The sequence below is a fragment of the Maniola hyperantus genome, chromosome 2, assembly GCF_902806685.2.
Source record: "Maniola hyperantus chromosome 2, iAphHyp1.2, whole genome shotgun sequence".
Taxonomy (NCBI): Eukaryota; Metazoa; Arthropoda; class Insecta; order Lepidoptera; family Nymphalidae; genus Maniola; species Maniola hyperantus.
In genome coordinates this window covers 16,393,241-16,403,594 of record NC_048537.1, presented here as the reverse complement: position 1 = coordinate 16,403,594, position 10,354 = coordinate 16,393,241, and positions in this window count along the sequence as shown.

The following is a 10,354-nucleotide window of genomic DNA, read 5'->3' as shown; positions in this document are numbered from 1 at the left end:
GTGCGACAAGGCAATCTTGGCGCGTGGCAAAAATCGGAACTAACGTTGCCTTCAAGTGTCCCCTTTGTTCTTGTTTGAATATTCGGATATTCTAAGCCTTTGTTCTCCAACAGCGCCCCCCTGTCAATGTCATTCAAATGCCAACAGAGCCTTGTGGCACTGTACCCGTGATCCCTCCCGACTCCCTGAAAGGTACCACGGCTATTTTTTTATCCGTGGTCCCTCCGAGAAATACAATGTTGCCGAATCAAAATGGTATTCCCTGTGGTTGTGTTCCCCCGAGAAGTACAATGCTATCATAACTTATAATTACGTCAAAAGCATTATTGAAAAAGCTTTATAAACAAATACGACACCGACTTTATCATTATAATATACTGAAGTTATTTTTCACTTTGTAGTTGTACGCGGCCCAAAGTAATGTACATCGACCTTTAGAAGGAGATAGCAAATTGGTAGAGCACTGTCTCGGTCGTTGAGACCGACGAAATGTCATTCTAAAGGCCGATGTACAATTACTTTCGGCCGCGTACTGTACTACAAAATCGGATGTTTTAATAATAAACTAATACCTCCGATTTGACTTACACAATTTTAATTCGGTAGCATTGTATTTCTCGCAGGGACGACGGTTCCTTACAGGGAGCAACCATTTTGATTCGGCAGTATTGCATTCCTCGGAGAGACAGTCTGCCAGGGACTATGGGGGCGACCACGGGGACTACAATGTTCAAAATGAACTATATTATTTAATTTAGTTTCAATAAATTGATATAAAAATAACTTATATCTAGAACTCGCGCTAGTCGCTAAGAAAGTTAAATTATTCTGACGTAAAGTAACAACATCTAAGTCTTATTTATAAGGCGAATCGCCTCGGGAGATAAGCGTAATCGTTCGACTTAAGGCTACGCAGGATGCACGTCCGAACTAGTCTGCCCACGTGGGTAGCCTGTATGCTATTTCACCTAACATTGTGATAGAAAGAGATAGACTCAGTGATGAGCAGTCCAGAGAGTCAGAGCGTCCGGATATACTGATGATGGCACACAGATAGCAGTTGGACAGGTGTCACCGATGAATTTTAGTAAATATATGATTTATGAAGGAACTACTTATTTCAATTATTATTGTATAAGATTTTATGGAAGAGCGGGGTCGCCTGCCACGAATACTCGTAGCAATACTAAAACAGTTACTGGGATGGTCCCAATTACTACGCACTATGTGAAATTGTTTTACCTACTGAAATAATTTTTTTTTAATTTTTTTTGAATGATAATGATTACCTACTTATCTTTTGATGAATACTATAAAATCTCACTTACATACATACCTATTAGGTAACTACTACCTCTACCTAGCGTGTATAAACAACTCGTATATATTATAGAAATCCATACTTCTATGAAGTGTCTGTCTGTAATTTCGAAATAACTACCGCAAGCTCATAATATTGTTATTTGAACTATACCATAACAGCTGAATCAAACGTTTTTAAAAACTGTCTGTCTGTCTGTCTGTTTGAACGGGCTAATCTTCGGAACGGCAGAACCTATTTTGACGGGACTTTTACAGACAAGTAGAGGATTAACATAGGATACTTTTTTAACCGACTTTAAAAAAAGGAGTTGTGTTTTTCTACCTATGTACACAGAAATCTCCGAGATTTGCGTACCGATTTGCGTATTTTTTTTAATTGATAAAGAAACTTTGCAACATTGTCCTATATAAAATTTGGATTTCAACTCCTCAATCCTGATGCTGCAGGGGACATGACCACCAAAACTTATGGGATTTTGAAACTGTCGGTTATAAATTGATATTGGAGGTAGGTACCTATATCTACCATGTAAAGACTTTATCATTGAACTCGAAGACCCACTTCTCGATCCTGATGCTGTACCTAAGGAATTGCATTGCTATATCGTGGTGATCCCACGGAATTTTAAATGAATCATCACCCACGCACGTTCGGTACCCTCATTCCGCACATTGTTTTGATTAGTCAGTCCACCAATCACAAGCATTCTCCCCTGTCCCCCGCCAACATTTTACGATTTTGTTTTCATGTAAAACCTTGTATATGCGTACTCTAGGAGTTGAATTCTCTGTGCTGGCGGATTACCTATTAGGAACAGATGATTACACATTCGTTTGTCTGTGAAAATAACTTTTGTTGCCTACACTTATTTATCTATTAGTAGCGACTAAAAACTATATATACTTGTGTATAAAAAAGTCAAAATAAATTCCACTTTGATCTCAAAAATGAAAATTTTATTTTTATAAGTAGTAGGTACAATTCAATTTCTCTCTAAAAGCCCACTACACACATAAACACAATATGTATCATTTTCTGTTTCAACAGTCACATTAGATGATTGATTGATGATGATTAGAGAAAGATTCGACGCAGAACTATTGAAGCTCTCCATTTCATTTCTGGAATTAATAAACATACAATCAACATAAATATATTGTGAGTATTATCTATATAGAATGTATGCAAAAAACATAGCATAACAACTTACAAGTATGGTATGGTAGACCTTTCAATATTTAGTACGGAATTGAATGTTGCAGCATAATGTTGGATTTCAGTGGTACGTATATTGGGCACATTCATGTTATTTTCCTTGTTTTCTTCTAAAAGGAATGTCTTGAGTCACTAAAATACAACATAATTCAGCATTGATAAATCTGACAAGAAATAGTAAATCTCTATCTCTATCAATACTTATAATAAAACTGTAACAGGTCAAATTCTGTACATTGAAGATATTTTGAAATTTTTTTTTCGAGGGCACTCTATAATCGATACTGAACCCAAAACTGTAATTTTTTTCATTTTTGTCTGTCTGTCTATCTGTCTCTCTGTCTGTCTGTCTGTCTGTCTGTCTGTCTGTCTGTCTGTATGTCTGTCTGTCTGTATCACGGCCGCGCATCACGCTGAAACTACTGAATGGATTCCAATGAAACTTGGTACGATTTGAGGTCATACTATGAGGAAGAATAGAGGATACTTTTTATCCCGAAATTCAGCATGGTTCCCGTAGGAGAGGGGATGAAAGTTAAAATGTATACTGAGTTGTAATTCATTAACGCGTAGTCCGATTTCATTCATTCTTTTTTTGTTAGAAAGGGGATATTTTAAAGATTGTTCCGTAAATATTTCAAGGTCATCGGTTTTTAACCGACTGTCAAAAAGGAGGTGGTTCTTTTTTCTACATCGATTTTTTCGATGTTTCTGGACCGATTTCCAATTTTTTTTAAATCAACAAAAAAAGTTTTCGTGGTGGTCACATACAAAATTTTAGATTCAACTCCTTAATCCTGATGCTGCAGGGTTACTGCCCGCCTGAGTTATCAGGAAGTGTTCATAATGAATGCATCTACCACTGGTTCGGAATGCCTTTCCTACCGAGGAGAACCAGCAAGAAACTCGGCGGTTGCTCTTTTCAAAGAATAGTCGATGTTGAATTGGTATAAAAGTTACGCTTAGAATAAACTATCTCTGGCTTACGTACCTACCAAGCAACGACTTCATGATTCAACTCCAGATCCCAACTCTTCAACCCTGATGATGCAGGATATTGCATTCCTAAGCCACTGTTGATTGTGAAATAATATTGTAGATGCCAAACATATATACCATTATTGAACTTCAAGTTCCAATTCTTCAATACTGATGCTGCAGGGTACTGCACTCCTAATCTATGGGTTTTTAGGAACTGTTGATGGTGAATTAATATTGTACCATTTACTATTGTACCAAACCACGACTACATGATTGAACTCCGTTCACAAAAATCCACGCACTCCATCAAAACCCTATTCTATTCCAAACTTATTCGCCAGCGAGACAGGAGAAGGCGGATAGGGACGTGTGGGGGGTGCAACGGATCAACGTGATTTTTTCCATCATCATCAGCCTGCGGACGTCCACTGTTGGACATAGGCCTTCCCTAAAGAGCGCCACCACACCCGGTCCTCAGCCTTCCTCATCCAGCCACTTCCCGCCAGCCTCTTTATATCGTCAGTCTATCGTGCTGGAGGGCGTCCCACACTATGCTTGCCTACCTACGCGGTCTCCACTCAAGGACTTTCCGGCTCCAACGGCCATCACCTCTACGACAGGCATGACCTGCCTTCTTTTATCCCGGAAAATAAAAGAGTTCCCATGGGCTTTTGAAAACCTACATCCACGCGGACGAAGTCGCGGGCATCAGCTAGTATTATATAAAAATGAATCGCTGAATGTGTTGCTGATCGCAAATCTCGAGAACAGCTGCACCGATTTCGCTAATTCTTTTTGATAATATTCCTTGAAGTACGGGGATGGTTCTTATGGAGAGAAAAATTTAAAAAAATTCCTGAAAAAGAATCGACTGTAGGCGGTACGAAGTTCGTCGGGGCAGCTAGTAACATAATAATTATATTATCCTAATCTAAATAATAATAATAATCTAATAAATATATAAAAGAAAAAGGTGATTGACTGACTGACTGACTGACTGACTGATCTATCAACGCACAGCTCAAACTACTGGACGGATCGTGCTGAAATTTGGCATGCAGATAGCTATTATGACGTAGGCATCCGCTAAGAAAGGATTTTTGAAAATTCAACTCTGGAGGGGGTGAAATAGGGGTTCGAAATTTTGTGTAGCCCACGCGGACGAAGTCGCGAGCATAAGCTAGTCTATAATATAAAAATGAATCACTAAATGTCATCGCAAATCTCGAGAACAGCTGAACCGATTTCGCTAATTCTTTTTTTATAATAGGTATTCCTTGAAGTACGAGGATGGTTCTTACGGAGAGAAAAATTTAAAAAATTTGAATCGACTGTTAGGCGGAACGAAGTTCGCCAGGGCAGTTAGTGAAATTATAGATGCTTGGATGTTTGTTACTCAATCACGCAAAAACGGCTGAACGGATTTGAATGAAATTTAGAATGGAGATAGATTCTTAACTGGATTAACACATAGGCTACTTTTTATCCCGGAAAATCAAAGAGTTCCCGCAGGATTTTGAAAAATGTGAAATCCATGCGGACGAAGTCGCGGGCCTTTAGCTAGTATCTAAATAATATCAACTTACAAACACAGTGTCAAACTTTCAGAAGCTGGCTCTAAATGGTACGGTGTGATAGTATCATAATCTAATTCAATTCGATTTTTTGCTTTGTCGTTTCCTTGCCAAAGAAAATCCCGTGATCCACTAAAATAGAAGTATAATATATAAGTATTTATTAAAAATAAATAAATGTCATCATCAAATTCACCATCCTGGAGAACCTTGAAAACGACACTAACGTCTATTTTTTGTAAAAAGTGCTGGCCCGCCATCTTAGATTAAAAATTAATGTCATTATCAAAACCAGCATCCTGGAAACCCTGAAAACGACACCTATTTATATTTTTTGTGAAAAGTGCATGTCTGCTATTTTGGATTTGAAAATAAATGTCATTATCAAATTCAGCATCCCGGAAAAGTGCATATTCAGTCAAATAAAATTCCCGTCGAGTCACATTGTTACTCTAAACGGAGGTCGGGGGTTCGATCCCGGGCACGCACCTCTAACTTTTCGGAGTTATACGCGTTTTAATTAATTAAATATCACTTGCTTTAACGGTAAAGGAATACATCGTGAGGAAACCTGCATGCCTGAGAGTTCTCCATAATGTTCTCAAAGGTCTGTGAATTCTACCAATCCGCACATGGCCAGCGTGGTAGACTATGGCCAAAACCCTTCTCACTCTGAGAGTAGACCCGTGCTCAGTAGTGAGCCGGCGATGGGTTGATCATGATGATGATGAGGTAATGCCCGCAACTTCGTCCGCGTGGATTTAAGTTTTTTAAAAATCCCTTGGGAACTCTTTGATTTTCCGGGATCAAAAGTCAAAGTCAAATGATTTGTTCAAAATAGGTAATAAATTACTCTTTTCGATTGTCAGGTGTTGGATTTGTAAAATATAGTGATGATAATTATTTCGCAAACGCTACGAGGGTTCCAAACGCGCCCAAGACTGAGAACAGCCCACAGCTAACTCAGCCGGGTATTCTTTTTATTATCACCACTTTACAAAATCATAATTTAAACTTATTAGAACTATCACAAAGCCGAGCAACTCATTCCTAAGCTTGCTTATCATTTAAATAATCCTTTACAATGTAATAGGATTTTTCAATTAGTTTACGTGTGGTACGTAGTTACTATGTGTGGTACAGCTTTAAAAAATAAAAGTTTTTTCTTTTCTTTCTTTTTCTTTTCTAATAATATGCCATATGACATAATGCTGTGAAAGTAACTAAAATATACTAGTCTCGCCGTTTCTATGTCTGTCAACTGGCGAATCTTTTTTACCGCATATGCGGCAGAACTGTCTGTTCGATAAGTTATTTATATGAGAGCCCCATTGAAGTTTCGCATCTAACGTTATTTCCAGAAAAATAGCGGTATCCACTAAATCTAATTCCTCATAAAAGTAGCCTATGTCCTTCCCCGGGATGCAAGCTATTTTTGTACCAAATTTCATCAAAATTGGTTAAATGGATGAGCTGTGAAAAGCTAGCAGACAGACAGACGGACAGATAGACAGATACACTTTCGCATTTATAATATTAGTAGGTATGGATAAAAATAAATAAAATCTGTTTTTGATGTACAAGTAAGGTCCTTTTATATGATACCCCACTTGGTTTACTAATCTTACTTGAAAGTTGAAAATACTAACTATTTGTTAATGAACACATTTTTATTTATTTTTTGTGATGTAACCACCAATTCATTCTTTTCAGATTTTTCCCCTTACGTGTGTTATAAGATCTACCTACCTGCCAAATTTTATCATTCTAGGTCAATGGGAAGTACCGTACAGGTATCTTGACAGACACACTGACAGACTGACAGATAGACAGACAGACAGACAACAAACTGATCCTATAAGGGTTCCTTTTTCCTTTTGAGGCACGGAATCCTAATGATAATAATTTGACATAATATATAAGCCTTTGGCTCTTTTTGCACTGCATTTAATCTGAATCCAAGAATTCCCGATCCGAAATAGCCGTAAGCAAGACTGTATCGTCACTTACCACCAGGTGAGATTGCAGTCAAGAGCTAACTTGTATCTGAATAAAATAAAATAAAAAGTACTATTTGTACGAAACGTTGCGTACTTTATTTGTAAGACGGACAGACAGACAGACAGACAGATAGACGGACAGTTATTTAGACGGTTATTCCTTTACTTGTGCTCTAAGACCTACGTACCTACTAAATTTCATGATTCTGGGTCAACGGGAAGTACCCTATAGGTTTGTGTGACAGATACGACGGACGGACGGACAGACGGACCGACAGACGCACCGATGGACGGACGGATGGACGGACAGGCAGACAGACAGACATAGGGTTCCGTTTTTTCCTTCTGAGGTACGGAACCCTAAAAATACAAAGAAAAACCACCAGGTAGGTACCTACCTACCTACCGACAGACAGACAGACGGACAGATGGTCAGATGGACAGGAGGACAGACGAACAGACGGACAGACGGACTGACAGACGGACCGACGGACGGACGGACGGACGAACGGACGGACAGACAGACAGACAGACAGAGGGTTCCGTTTTTCCTGCTGAGGTACGGAACCCTAAAAATACAAAGAAATACCACCACAGGTAGGTACCTACCTACCTATATTATTATACATAATATACAGGTACCTTTTTAGGGTTCCGTACTGTAAAAGGAAAAAAAGGGCCCTTAGAATCACTTCGGTGTCTGTCTGTCTGTCCGTCTCTCCGTCTGTCTGTCGTATCTGTCACACAAACCTATAGGGTACTTCCCGTTGACCCAGAATCATGAAATTTAGTAGGTACGTAGGTCTTAGAGCACAAGTAAAGGAATAAATCCGAAAACCGTAGATTTATGATTACAACATACAAAAAAAAATTAAAGTGTGTTAATGAAAAAATAATTAGTATTTTCAATTTTCATTGTATGATAAGTATACCAAGTGGGGTATTATATGAAAGGGCTTTACTTGTGTATTCTAAAACACATTTTTATTTATTTTTATGCAAAATAGTTTTTGATTTATGGAGCAAAATGTCAAAAAAATACCTGAGTACGGAACCCTTGGTGCGCGAGTCTGACTCGCACTTGGCCGGTTTTTTTAAATTAGATAAAATAAATAACTCAACAAAGTTACTTACCTATTGTACTAGGACCACACGAGTAGGTATCCCTACTAGAACCTCAACAATAAAGTCAGGTCAATAAACCAATGAATAAAATTGGTGTCCAAAGTTCAAATTCCAGAGGTCAATGTACAAAATGCAATAAGTATTTGAAGGACTTATTGACTCTACTCAATCTTCTACACATTTGCATAGCCACTGAATTATGAGAGGAATAAACGAATTAACTTATTAATAAATATAAAGTAATTTTATAAAATAATTACGACTTTTATTTTTGAAAACATATCAATAACAACATTCGTCGTCATAGAAACCACAATATTACACGCGCAGCCGCGCGCCGCTGGGCTGGCCCTTCCCTCCGCCACCCGCGCGGTGTCTAATGTTTTGGGGTGAGAGGCATGATTATTTTAACCGAAATCAAGCGCTTGAAAAGGGTTGAACAGTAGTTTGGGAAAAGTATTTTTGAGAAAAAACTACTGAATTTAGGTTTGCAAAGTAAAGTTATTTCAACTAATGAATAAATAAACTACGTGTAATGATAAATTGTTTTAGAATTTTCATATCCCTAATCTTATTTATTTACGCCCAAAGTTGTCATAAATTTAGTGTTAAAATAGGAATCTTTTGAGGCTCCTAACTTTTAAATCAATATTTTTTTCAATGTTTTAGATATCATTGAACCTAGATAAAGACGAGATAAATCGATATAATTCTTAGTTTTGTGCGTACAATATCGAATATTGTTGTATTTTCCCTCCTACGTTTGTATGAAGAAAGCACCGAACTGAGCTGCCTTAAGTCTAATATACACAAGGAAAAACAATACCCGGCGCACGGCCACCTGCCCTTGCACTCCAAATATACATCTTACAACATAGGTACTCGTATATATTATTTTAATATACATCTCTTACACTACAAACATTTGCGCAGTAGCTCTAAACGCAAAATTGGAAAAGATAAATCTTAATATCTAATGGATTGATATATTTTGTTTTTCTATGTTGCTATTGTGATTAATTCTGTTGAACACAAAGTCTTAACTAAACAGATCTACCTATCCTTTTCCGCCAGGAGCATTATGAAAGGGAGGACAATACATTAAGACATTTAATTTTAGTATAAGAGATCGTGTACAACAGAATAATAAGACATATTAAAATGCTTATTTTCAAACAACAAGATCAGCTTTTGTATTTCCTTCAATACAAGCCCCATACAATGGAAATAAAATTTTGATAAAACTAAATTTTTTTTTCTCTTTGTTGCCCTAACTGAAAATTATATCTAAAATTAGGTTTATGATCACGGACACAATAGATTTTGTTAATGATTTTATGTGATTTTCAATAATTTGTATACAATAAAAAAAACACGCATTTCATAGCATAAAAATAAAATTTAAGTTCACATTTAAACTTTACAAATTGAATCCCACATCATATAATAGCGTCTATTTTTCATCAGTATTAAAATTGTAATTTGTGTAATTTTTATTTTTACAAAAATGTAAGTGCAACAAGGAACAACAAGCCAAAACATTCAAATCTGTATGGTACGTGCCGCATGCAATATGCAGCGCCCGCCCTCCCACTACTAAAGAAGCAGGAAAAACAAGCAATACACACTACCACCTAATCTTCTAGATCTAGAACATACTCAACATGTACGGTTCACTCTGATACCGAGCATCCTCAGGTATATTGCATGCTGTAGTAGTGTGTATTGCTTGCTTTTCCTGCTTTAGTAGTGGGAGGGCGGGCGCTGCATATTGCATGCGGCACGTTGTACCATACAGATTTGTCTGTTTTAGCGGATTAGGTATAGCGAATTAGCTTGTTCCTTGTATATTTCCGTAAAGTAACGCCTTCTATCCAACGGAAAACCTGATTATACTGTTATTTATAATGACTAAAAGTAGTCAATTTTCCTTGGAGTTCATTAACAAAAAGGCCAGCAAATTATTTCTTTGGCTAAAAATTAGTAGCGAAACTTTACTAACAAGGACTCCTCACGAGGCCCAATCATCAGTTTCTCGTCCTAAACCCCCGGTCTAAGTGAAATTAATAAATTATATTATTTTATTTATTTACATTTAAGAGCTTTTACACTCTAGCGTTTCTCCAGCGTAGGCG